The sequence below is a fragment of the Sminthopsis crassicaudata genome, chromosome 1 (genome assembly GCF_048593235.1).
Source record: "Sminthopsis crassicaudata isolate SCR6 chromosome 1, ASM4859323v1, whole genome shotgun sequence".
In the NCBI taxonomy this organism is placed as follows: domain Eukaryota; kingdom Metazoa; phylum Chordata; class Mammalia; order Dasyuromorphia; family Dasyuridae; genus Sminthopsis; species Sminthopsis crassicaudata.
In genome coordinates this window covers 53,789,852-53,802,538 of record NC_133617.1, presented here as the reverse complement: position 1 = coordinate 53,802,538, position 12,687 = coordinate 53,789,852, and the positions used below count along the sequence as shown (strand labels likewise).

The 12,687-nt window shown below is 43.1% G+C and overlaps 1 protein-coding gene across 3 annotated transcripts in view; it reads right to left on the bottom strand.

Annotated features, from left to right (window-relative positions):
• Positions 1-11,895, bottom strand: part of CSNK1G2 (casein kinase 1 gamma 2) — an 89,692-nt gene extending 77,797 nt beyond the window's left edge. For 2 of the 3 annotated variants that reach the window (XM_074303746.1, XM_074303739.1), the window contains exon 1: positions 11,613-11,895. The gene's annotated coding sequence lies outside the window, so the exon portion shown is untranslated. The remainder of the gene's footprint in view (positions 1-11,612) is intronic. The other variant, XM_074303762.1, reaches the window with a different exon arrangement.
• Positions 11,896-12,687: the final 792 nt, after the last annotated feature.

Below are 12,687 nucleotides of genomic sequence, written 5' to 3'. Positions count from 1 at the left end.
TCTTAGTCCACTGGTTCTCAATGTACAGTATAGGAGGAGCCTGGAGACTTTTTCATAGGATCCACAATGTCAAAGTTTTTTAATAGCAATACAAAGATGTCTTAATTTCTAATATGGTAAATATCAAAAGAATCCACAAAATAGTAAAAGCTCTTTGGAAAGACTAAATTAATCTTATAAATGTCAAGTTAATGACTAATATGAAAATGTTTTACATGACTGCACATGTATAACCCATCATTGCTATCTCATTGCTTACTGTCTCAGGGACAGGGAGAGATATAATCTGGAACTCAAAACTTAAAAAATAAAAAGGAAATGCTTAAACAAATTAAAATGCAATTGGGGAAAAATATATTATTAAAAAAAAAAAAAACAACAATCCAGAAGATCTGAAACCAAAAAATTTGAGAACCATAACCTTTGTCATTAGTTTATGGAATTACCATGAGCAAGTCATACCCTTCTGTGGGGACATCTGTAAAATGAGAAGCTTAAACTAGATTACCTTTCAGTTCTAATACTGTGTTCTAAAATCCCATCCAACTCATAGAATTTCAGGAATTGAAGGAAGCTCAAATACCTTGTATTCTACTCCATAATTTACTGAAAATTCTGATTATATTCAAAAGGATGTCTTATGAGTATTTGAGGGAACCCAGTAACTGCCAAAAGTCCATTCCAATTCTAGAAAGTTCTCATAATTACAAGTTTTTCTTTACATCAAGTCTCAATCTACGTCTCTGCACCCATTACCCTTTTCTGCCTTCTGGGACTAAAAACAAACGAAATACCTCTTCTACATGGGAGCCCTATCAAATACTTCAAAACTATTATCATATCCCCCCCAGAGCTTCTCTTTTCCAGGTTATACATCTCACATTCCTTCCACCTATCTTCATATAGCAGGGTCCTTTCATCATCCTGAGCTCCCTCCTCTACATGTTCAGTAATTTGTTAATGTAATGGTGATGATACCCTATACACAGCACTACAGTGAGTCAGACTAGAATATATTCTCGTTCTATGCATCATTTTTCTCAATGCAAACCAAAATAATAACTTTTATTTACCACTATACAACACACTGATGATGAATATTATTAAACTTAACAACCCACTAACACCATGACTTTCTGTGCTTTTCTAAGGTCCTTTTCCACATCTTATATTGTGTTCTATATTCTAAGGATTCTTTCAGGATTATTATTTTATATCCCTTATTCTTACTAAAGACCCTTTGAAACACTACTATTCTGTTCTAAAATTCCTCTCAGATTTGAGAGTCTATCTTCAAATACCCCTGAATTCTAAATTATAAAATAAACATTTGTAATTCTGACAGCTTTTTAGAAGTTAAAAAAAAAAAATCACTTAAAGGAGAAAAACAGACATTCACTAAATCTGAACACAGACCTAAAGGAGCAACAACCCTGAAGCCTGAGTCAGACTAAGAATTCCTAGCTACATAATAGCCCTACTTAGTGCCACAGAGACTCAGACTTTCAAGGAATTTCACGCCAAGAAGTCCAATCGGAAAGAACTTGTTGCCAATGTAACACTAACCTTGCTCTGGAAAGACTCTGGTGACCCAGGAGGGTGTAATTACATTTGTTACAGACACATCCTGCTGACGATGAAAGGTGTGATGAAAGCTTCAAAATTCACTTGAGTATGAAAGTGGGAGAAGCTGAATTTAGAGGTTGAGGAAAAAGCAATTCATGCCAACATCAAACTACATCAAGAGTTTGAAAGTTGCTTCTTGTTACCTGCTGTAGAGGGTGTCCCTTGGAAATAAAGTACATCTATGAGGTAGGTCCTTACAAGCAAAGTTACATTTCTGACAATCCATCAACAGAGAGAAGAATCCAGAGGCTTTTAGACAAGATTTCATTAAGGCGCTTCAAGGTAGTGAGTCTGAACTTTTTGTTTTAGCAAAAGTCTCTGAGGAAACAAGGTATTCCAGATAGCTGTGTTCCTGATAACTGAAGATTATTAAATACTTCCCAGCCTTCTCAAAAAGCATACAATGAAGATAATTTAAATTTCACTTGATAATTTAAAAAGGGGCAGCTAGGTGGCGCAGTGGATAGAGCACCAGCCCTGAATTCAGGAGGATCTGAGTTCAAATGTGGTCTCAGACACTTAACTCTTCCTAGCTGTGTGATCCTGGGCAAGTCACTTAAGCCCAGCCTCAGGGAAAAAAAAAAAAAGATAATTTAAAATTACCACTGTAACATCTTAGAGTGGGGTACGTGAAGGAAAAAAACAGAACTTGGAATTACTGAGTTTAATTCATGGCGCCTTCATTTATTCATGTGACCATCAGTGGGCCAATCAGCATCGTGAGGTAAAAAAAAACATTGCCTTGAAGATTGGAGAAGTTGGTTTTTATATGGATAGCTATTTGCTGCCTGTTATCATCTTGGGCAAGTTATTCTGGCACTCCTGAGTCTTAGTTTCCCTATCTTTAAAATGAGATGATTAATCTCTGAAGTCTTTTCCTGTTCTAATCCTGTTTCAAAATCACTTCAACCTATATTCATAATCTAATTAGCTAATCTTTATAAATAAGGAAAATCCCAGAGTCAACCCAAACTAATTCACTTCTCCCTTCAGATCAGATCACTTGACCGTGGCTGATTTCAGAGATTAAAAGATGCTACTTTGAATATATTTCTATGGAACTCTTAAGTAGCCACTTTTACTGAAGTCAAAAGCATGTGAAGAAAAGATGGTGATACATTGTGGAACTTTGTTTTGTTTGACTGTGCGTATTTTGTTACAAAGGTTTCTGGTTTTTTTTTTTTTTCAATGGGAGGTAAGGGGAAGTAGGATAAGGTTCTCTCCCTAAAATAAAAGCACAGGAAGAATTACAAATATGCAAGACAACTTTTAAAGTTCTATATTGAATTTATTACATATTTGAAAAAAGATGTGCAAATTCATGTACAATCTTCTGTTCATTTGTATATGGAAATATTTCGGAAAAATATTTTTAAACCATACTAATACTAACACAAAAAATAATGTATCTTATATTTGCACTATGTTTCATAGTTTACAAAACACTTCCACATTTTTTAGTCCTTAAAACTTTTAAATAATTGAACATACACATTTTCTCCAGAAGCACACTTAAATCTTTTAGAGCTCTGAATTTCTTTCAATAGAGCTGCTCTCTGAATCAGGCAAAGCTGTTTCAAGGAGATTCAGCAACAAGACAACACTGACAACAGAGGCTGAGAAGTTCCAATGAAACAGAGGATGTTTAATAACTACTTAACTTCACTGATTGCTTTGCCTATAAATCTAACTCCCAAGCATAAGTGCTCAGGCTACAAGGGGGTAATTTTTTTAAATCAACGTATCCCCATTCCAGGAAATGTCATGAAATTTCAAGCTATTTTGTCTATCTTTTCCCAAAGCCCTTTTATTTAATTTGTATTATGTTTGGAAACATTTCTCATCTACCCTATTACTTCCCTAAATCTATGCAAGTCACTTAGAATGAGACAGTTTTAAAGTGCTTTGCACTTTACTACATTACTAACTTTTACTACTATAGCCCCATCTTGACATTGCTCAAGTGCTTACCAAATGGAGTATATGACTTGGTTCCAAAGGCTACCAAAAAAAAAAAAAAAAAAAAAAAAAAAAAAAAGAGGAATCTAATTGGCTATAAAAAAAGGTGTGAAAAGAGAAAAGCTCTTTCTACCAAATCAGATCTTCACCTTCTCAGTAATGTGAAGTCTAAGTCTAGATGTGTTGCCTAAAGTTACACAACCCCATGCCTCAGAAGCAGGATCTGAATCCAAATCTTCTAGGAAGCCAGTTCTTATTTACTCTGTTAAGGTATGTCAGGTGCTGGAAATAAAAGTTTTAAGAGCACATTCTACTGAGATAAGACCCTGACAGAGACAAAGTCCCTAAGGTTCACCTCGGGGTCATCCCTGACTCTTTCCCCTTCTCCTCTAGCACCTTATACAAGTATATACAAATATACATCATACAAGTTTCCAAATCCTGTGCATCTACCAACCCAGCCCCACCCCAGTGAGGTCCCACATCACTGCTTCAATTAGAGATTTCTAATTGGTCTTCCTGTTTCTACTTTCTCGACACTTATCTAAACTATCTTCCATATAGCTGCCACATTATTCCTAAATCCAAGGTCTGACCATGTTACTTCCCTCATCAAAAACTTCCACAGCTTTCTCCTGCCCCTAGGATAAAATACTAAACCTTATTAGACATGGAAAGCTACAGTTAACCTCTCCAGACTTATTTCCCATCATTCTCTTCACTTGAAGGTTCAAAATGAATGATGTGCTATTTGCATTTCCTTGTGCACAACATTGTGCCTCCTATATGCCTTTGAAGATCTTGGCTGCTCTTTCCCCCACCACACCTTGGAATTCCTAGCTACCCCCCATGAAGCCTTTCTTTACCCCTTCTTCCCACTGTAAATATTTCTTCTGATGCCCATCAAAACTTTGTATTTACTCATAAAAGTCACACTGACAATAAAATGTAAACTTCTAGAATGCAGAGTTCTGATCCATGCTGACCCTGGCACCCAGGAATCCTCAGCACCCAAGGACCCAGGGATCCCCAGTATGAACCCTTGAATGGAGCTGCTGTTTGATAAATGCCTGCTTCCCAGCACTAAACTGCAGGCACTCTCCTGAAATGGCAGCTGCAGTTAACCTTAAAAGCTAAGGAGCACTTCAACAGGTTGGTAAAAGGGAAAGAAAGGCTTTCCTAATATATAGCCTTTTAACCATAGGAATGGCTAAAAGAGGCTCAGAAAAGGGATGAGGCTTTTTTCAGGAGAGGAAGGGGTTGGAAGGGCAGGTTGGGTGAGGAGAAGTAAGCAGTCCCATTGGCATTGGCCATACATGTCCTCCTATCTCCCCACATTCTAATCCTTCCTCCTTCCTAAAGTACATGTCCTTTGTACACAAAGGACAACTCCAATTCCTGCAATTCCCCATCATTTCTAGAGTTAAATGAAACTCTTGTGTGGTATTCAAAACTCTTCACAAACTGGTCTTAACTTACCCTTTTCAGCTTTAATGCATATTGCTCCCCTTCACATTATAGTCTAGGCCAGAGTTATCCAAAATGTGGCCCTCAACAAATGTAACTGGGAAAGGTTTAACTAAATAAAAACACAACACTGATAATGTTCATATGTGACTTTCTAAGTCAGCATGCAGCCCACAGGCATTGAGTACTTTCTGAGTTGGACACTACCAGTCTAGGCACTCTGGTTCTCAGACAAGATGTTCCATCTCATTTCCAGGCCTTTACATTTCATCATTTCATCTCTGAGAATCACTAGCTTCCCTCAAATCTTATCTCAAGCACCAACTTCTACAAGAAAAATCTTTCAACACCACCTTATCTACTTTGAATTGAGACTTATTTAGGTTTATGTTTGCCTGTCTGCCTGGAAGAATGATACACAAAGAGGCAATTTTTGTGTTTGTATTGTGCCTAATGAGAGGCACTTTAAAAATGCTCTACTGATCAGTAAAGAACTCTGAACCTTACTTTGTATTCCATATACAACTACTGAAGGGATTTGAGCCCTGCAGATGGTAATGACAGAAGAGTGCTAAAATCAGGGCTTTCTGTCAGATATTTAATCTGGCAGTGATATAAATGATGGACTGGAAAGGGGACAGGCTGTAGGAACAAGTGTGTTTATAGAATCAGCTAATCTGGTTTTGCTCTCCAACAATGAATGGAACACGCTTAGATTCCTCCTTCCACTTTCAAAAGCTGAAAGACAGCCATCATACATCCTCAGTGGCCTCAATGCATTACTGTCCACCGTGATCTTCAATCCTGTCCCCATTCTATGACTACATAGATTTGTTAAAATTCTTCCCCAAAATGTAATTAATACCCAGAAGAGTTCTCAATGAAAAAATGGTAAAAGAAAGGCCTGGACTATAAAAGGATTGATGATAACCGAGAAAAGGAGATGTGAGATTGTACAGAGATAAAATCAATAGAACTTAGGATAACTAAAGGGTTATTGGAAGTGAAGAGAAATTTTTAAAAATCAAGGTTTCAAACAAGTAGATTTGATATATAAGTTTTGCCACTTTCAGGAAAAAAACAATAGATTCCCGAAAGGTAAGGCTGCCACATTTTAGTAGAATATTTACAAGATATGCAGATATATCCATGCTAAGAGACTGTTGATTTTCAACACTATATCTATATACAAATATTGACCTTTACCAAAATAGTTTCCAAATTCCTTTATTATCCAGGTAACTTGTCTGTAGAGCTCTAGATTTTTAAAATACAAGACCTAGAATTTTATTTAACACTCCAGAAGTGGCTTGACTAGGATAGGGGAACAAGGACCATTATTCTCCCTGACCAGAACACTTGTTAAGGTAGGATGGACTCAAGTCTATTCATGTAAATTATCATGTATAAGGGGCTCCATGGAAATAAAAAGGATATCATACATGCCATTTAATTATGTTTTTAAAAAATCAAAAAGTTTGTTCAGAATTATGATTTTCTGACCACAAAATAACTTGAGTGAGCTGTGATAACAATACAATAACCCAAACAAGTACTACACTGATACATATGCCACTCACCACCACCCCACCACCCCAAAAGCACCCCAAAGATAAAAACAGCTGACATTATTATAGATCTTTGAGGTTTACAAAGCAGGTTACCTAATCTCATTTAACAGAACTATCCTGTTAATTGGCAGGAGGTGGGAGATGATTTCATCATACCAAAATGCCCATTTTACAGATTTTGTTGAGAGAAAAATAGTATATACACTACTGAATATAATTATATTTCTTGAAAGCAAGGCTTGATTTTGTTTTTGTATCTCCAATACCTTCCCCCAAATATGAGGCTAAATATGGATTGACCGTATTCTCTAGCCCTAAAATGAGCTCTCTTTAAAAGTAAATAAAACATAAGAAAAAGCCAATTATATAGACTATACTTGTAATTCAGATGCAGGGCACAGGTGCTGGGAAGGATACTCTCTGCTCAACCCATATCATACTCTGGCCTAAGCAAGCCTAATGTGGAAGCAGTACTTATTTGACAGCTTCTGCCTTCAAAGAGCATACAATCTAACTCAAAAAAAAATAGCCTAAGTGGCTTCTGTTACTTCCAGCTTTTAGGTCACTTTAATCAACTTTATTAATGCTTAGCTAGAAACCTCAGAATGCTTTCCTGAGTAAGCAGCTCTGACATACTATTGACAGAGAACCACTAGTAGTTAGAGCTGAAAAATACCATAGACAGACACTATCTAATTCAATGCTCCCTCCCCAAATTTTAAAGATAACTGAATAGGTTTCAAGCAAGAGAAGCAACTTGCCCAAAGTCACCAGGCCCCAAAGCCTGCACTCCAAGTCTCCTGACTTACCAGTTTAGTGTTCTGTCCAACACACCACAGAGGTCACAGTGCAGCACCTGTTTTAGAGCAGATAACTAAGCACACATGCTTTGTGTTTGGACACTGACGAGGACTGTCACCTTTCTAAATACAAATAAGCGATGATGTACAAATGATTATTAGAACATGTCAAATAGTCCATATTGGACTAGGGGATGGTAGCAATAAGACCTGTTCAAAAATCCCAAAGGGAGGTCAGTCACAGCTCTATGGAGAAACACTACTAGTTTTAACTCCCTTCTCCAGACATCTGAGAGGACCCTGTATCCCCCAAAATATCTTAAGAGTCCAAAACAGTCAATTTTCTTCAAAACACCAAAATTAGAAAAACTCCAGCTTCTTTTCTATGAGCTTGGATTTAGGGCTCTCATGCAAAGGAAACATTTGAGGAACATCCCAAACCTCAGTTAACTCCAAAATAAGACCACCAGAAGAAAAAGGAAGAGTCTTCAATTTAGCAATAGTGACACTAGAACAATGTTTCCCGGCATTCCATAGAACCCTGCTATTCTATATCACATCAACAGAGGTTCCATGAGAAAATGCCAATGTTAATTGTTTTGTCCTACAGTTTACCTCTTATTTTATGTGGCAATTTTTGAGCATAAGACAGGTTTAAATTTCATCTACTATGAATTCTCTGACAGATGAAGTTTCCATGTCTAGCTACCTTTTTATTCTGGGTGGTTTTATTTTTTCCTTAGACCTCCCAACCTTCCCTAAAATTTATGGACTGTGTCAATATAATTTGAGCCCCAGTGTTTCCAGGGTCCCTCCATGTTGAAATTCTGTCCTTAGGGTTGGTTGGCAGCCTCTAGGATGAAAGCTGCTGTAAGCCAAAAGCTACTTTTTTAAAAGTTATAAACTTATGGTTCCTCTGAATCATTAAACTGTGCCTAAATTTCACATCCAAGTTAATAGTCAAAAAGTCTTTCAATGTTTCATGGACTCTCATGATATTGCTACACTAGATTCATGGCAATAACCACCTTTAAACAAAAAAGGCCTGGTAGCAGATTTGAGAAGGAAAAAGAGGACAAACTCGGTGCTCTAATATTTCCCAGTCTCATTCAGATCACACTTGCCCTGTTACATGTGACAAGACAACACATGGGAGAGGGGATCACAGATTAGGACAGAGGTCCCCAACAGGTCAACTGGCAAACCTGACTTGGTCAATCTTGAGCTGGCAAGCTAACAAGACTTCACTAAGGCCTGAAAGAGGGTGGAGGCAGGGAAAGAGGAGGAGAAAAGAAATGAGAGCAAAGAACAATGGCTTTTTTAAAAAATGTCAATCTGGTCCTCTTTCCACCTGACTAGGAAATAAGGAGGCTAGAAGCTATATTCTACAGGGTCAAATAATCATCTCCAAGAAGAAAGTCTTACATTTTTGGTCACTAGGGGTACTCAACCTTTCTCTGCATCAAGCTGAAAATAAATGGATCCTTGTATTAGGCTATGACCTAGCAAAGGGAGTGAACAGGGCCCAGCCTCAGCAAGTAGAAATTCTTCTGGTTGGAGCCTACGCAGAATGCCAGGGACTGAGGAAGGAAAAGAAAGTATAATGAACCACAGAATGGCATTAGGCCTAAATCCAGTGAACATATTTACTGGCAACTGGTGTGAGAAGATTTAGCTTCTCCAGTCCAAGGTGAAAAGCTCAATGTCCATAACAGCAATCTTCAGCCTGTTTTCAGAGTCCCTGAGTCACTCCAGTATTAACGGTCTGGGAAGCAAGTAAACCTCAGGTGGATGGAGGGGAGGCCTGATGTTAGTCCATACAAATACATAGAGACATAAATACATAAACATAGAAAGACATAGGTACCAGTAAAAACGGCCACATCTGTATAAGCAACCTTTTCCCTTTTCCCAAAGAATGAAAAGCATGGACATACAGGAGTCCTACCAAATTCATCACTTCCTCTTATACTTTCTCAAACTCCTAGTGTAATCACCACCCAAATTTTTAAGAACATGCACAATATTGGGAAGGGTGCTAACCTTGGACATTAATCAGAGACTCAGAGAAATCACAGGGAATAACAAAACACAGTACAATAAATAAACAAGGACCTTTTCCACTCCCTTCCTCCAACACATACCAGCTCAAATATTCTATGACTTCTGGTAACTAGCTGAACTACATGGACTACCAATTATTCAAGTCTAAGATATTTCAGTGAAACAGTATCAAGCAAAAAGACCCGAATTTTAAAAAGGCAATTTTGGGGAGGGACTCATTTTATAGATTCATTGATATGAGAAATTTCAAAGGTAATCTCACTCCCCCCAAAAAAAGAAGTAACTGTTACTGGCTCAAATAACTAATCTAATGGAAGAACTGACACAGTTCCCTCACTACCCCAATAACCCCACTCCCAATCTCCTCCTTCCCCAAAGGCTGAATAGTATTATCGAATTTATGGCTTGAACAAATGTATGTCCAAATAACAACCATATTTAAGAATGCCTCTAAAGCCATTCCCAAAGAGCCTGTCCTCCCCCATACCTACCACCCTCCTCACATGTGGCTACCCTGCTCTTTCCTGTTTCCATCCTCAAGTTGTTTGTTCACCGCAGACAGCAAACATCTCCAATGGATTTTTTTAAACAGCTTCTGCTCTCTGACGGAGGGAGGAGACAAAGCTGTGGATTTTAAGAACTGCCTGGCTGCCAGTCTGGACAATTCTTCTGTCAAGAATATTCACCCAAGTCTGTGCCACTTTATTTCCCCAAATTCCATTTATTCGGAGGCAGGCCATCTGAATGAGTGACCCCTAACCATACTGCCGGGCCTTTCCTCCCATGCACAGTACTATGAACTTCCCTCCTTCAGGCCCGATAGCCTGGTCACCTTCTCAGTTTAACATCTTTTTTTTGGTTGTTGTTGTTGTTTTTTGCCATGGCGAGTGGCTTAGAAAAATGGCTACCACCCTTATTCCTCTGCTTCCCATCAACACAGCCGGTCACACGAGCTCTACATAAGCCCCTGCTTTCTCCGGCTATTTTTTTAAGTTTCCCTCTCTTGGTTCCCCTGACCCTCCCCAACCCCCCAGGGTTGAATCCTTTGTACTTGCAAGGCCGGCTCTCCCATCTGAGTGGAGCAGATGGGATTTGTCCGTAGCTGGGGAGCTCTCTGGGAAGGGAAACGAGGACTAGAGGAGGCCACCCACAGTGAAAGGGGGGTGGGGGTAGGGAAGCCCACTGGGAAGTGGGGGGGTGTCGGATGTTGGCCACAACACCTTAGTTTTCCAAAGTAAGGCTCGATTCCTACATCAAGGGACAAACTTGGGGGGAGGAGAGGATTAGGGGAAAGGGAGAGAGTAAGGGGAGGGAAGGCGCTTGAAAACACGCCCCTCAAGGGACTCTAAAAAGTATCAGACTCCAAAGCCCACCAGCCTGAAACCTGGGGAAGGGTGTGGGAAACGAAGGGAAAACCTCCCTTCCCGGAGTGGGGGAAGGGCCCGGGCTCCACACCTCCGGTCTAAGAGGTGGAGGGGGGCGGGCGAGCAGGGAAGCCTCAGCCTTCCAAGCCCCCTCTCCCACCGACCGGAGGAAGAGCCTGCGGTCTGGGGGTCCCTCAGGGGGAGAAGCCCACCGGAGCGCAGAGCCCGGGCCCCTGCAAGAAGGGGGTGTGCGAGGCTGACAGGCACAAGGCTCCCGCTCCGCCGTCGCCTCCGGAGGGTGGAGGGGGAAACAAAGTGCCCGGGCGGGTGGTTAGCTCAGCTCGCAGGGAGCGCCCACCTGCACCTGGGGGGACCTCCCCACTTCACTCGAAGGGTTCCCAGAAAACAAAGCCCAGGGAAGGAGAGCTGCCGGGGAGGGGGAGCGGCGTGGGCAACGAGGGGGCTTGAGCACGGAGCCCCGGAGGAGGGGGCATCTCAGCAGGAAGTCTGGGAAAGAGACGGGGGAACTCTGCAGGCAGGCTGGGAAGGAGGAGGGGGTCTCAGCAAAGGGGGAACCCCCGCGGGAGGGGGCGGGAGTGTGGGAAAAGGGAGGGGTCTCAATGAGGGGGGGGTCTGAGCAGGACCTCAGAGAAAATGCGTGTCTCGCCACCCTTTCATCGGTCCGGGGACAGCGGGCGGCGGCAGGACCAAGGCCAGGAGCGGCGGCAGGGAGGCCCCCGCCCCCTGCCCGGGGCTTTTACCTCAGGGTCCGGGCGATCACCAACGCGGCCCCGCAGCCCCCACCCCCGCCGCCGCCGCCGCCCTGCTCCTCATAGCTGGGGTGGGGGGCCGCCGCCTCCGCCGCCGCCGTTACCGACGCTCCTCCTTCTCCTCCTCAGCGTCTGCTTCTCGGCCCTACCCAACCTGTGGTTTCTTGAAGCTCCGGTCGCTGCTACCGCCGCCGCCGCCGCCTCTTCCTCCCCGCCGGCTCCGACTCAGGCTCCGGCTCCGGCTCCCCCTCCCCCGCCCGCCGCGGCGGCCCGGAGCCCGCCCCGCAGCAGCCAGTGTGGGCAAAGCGACGCCTTCACGTACGCCGCCAGCGTAAGGGCAGCGCCGGCGGGCGGAGGCAGGGAGCGGTAGCTACGCCACGCTCTTGGCGCAGACGCCTTTCGGGGATGCCGGCGGGGGGGGAGGGGCGGCTGCTACGCCACGCTCTCGGCGCAATCGTCTTTGGGGAAAGGGAGGGAGGAGGCCGCTACGCCGAGTACTTGGCGCAGCCGCCTTTCGGGGATGCCGAAGTGGGAGGAGGACGACGACGACAACTACGAGGGGAGGGGAGGACAGTGGAGGAGAAAGAGGAGGAGGAGGAAATGTGCGCAGGCGGCAGGCCCGCCCCACGCAGCCCGCCCGCGCAACTGGCGCAGGAAGTGTTCGAGAATGAGAGACTGGGCGGAACAGGCTAGGAGGAAGCGCGGAGCGGAGGAGACGCGGCTTTGGAGGAAGCCGAAAGAGCTGCCGTTTCGCGACAGCGACCGTACTTTCCGGCAGCTGGAAAGGTGACGTCCGCAGTCGTCTCCCGCCCACCGTCCTCGCCAATCGCGAGTCAACAAACACTGAACAAGTCTAGGAAGGGGCGGGGGGCTCGGATTCTCGGAGGCCTCTTGGCGCCCCCTCTAGCCCACCCCACCCTTGCGTTTCCATGATGCCGTGGAGGCGGGTTGCCATGACGCCGCCCGCGCCGTCGTGGGCATTGCGTCACAATCTCGCCATTTTACGTCAATAGCGTGAGCCCCGGCGAGGCACCGCCCTCCCTCCTGGGGCGGATGTCGGGACAGT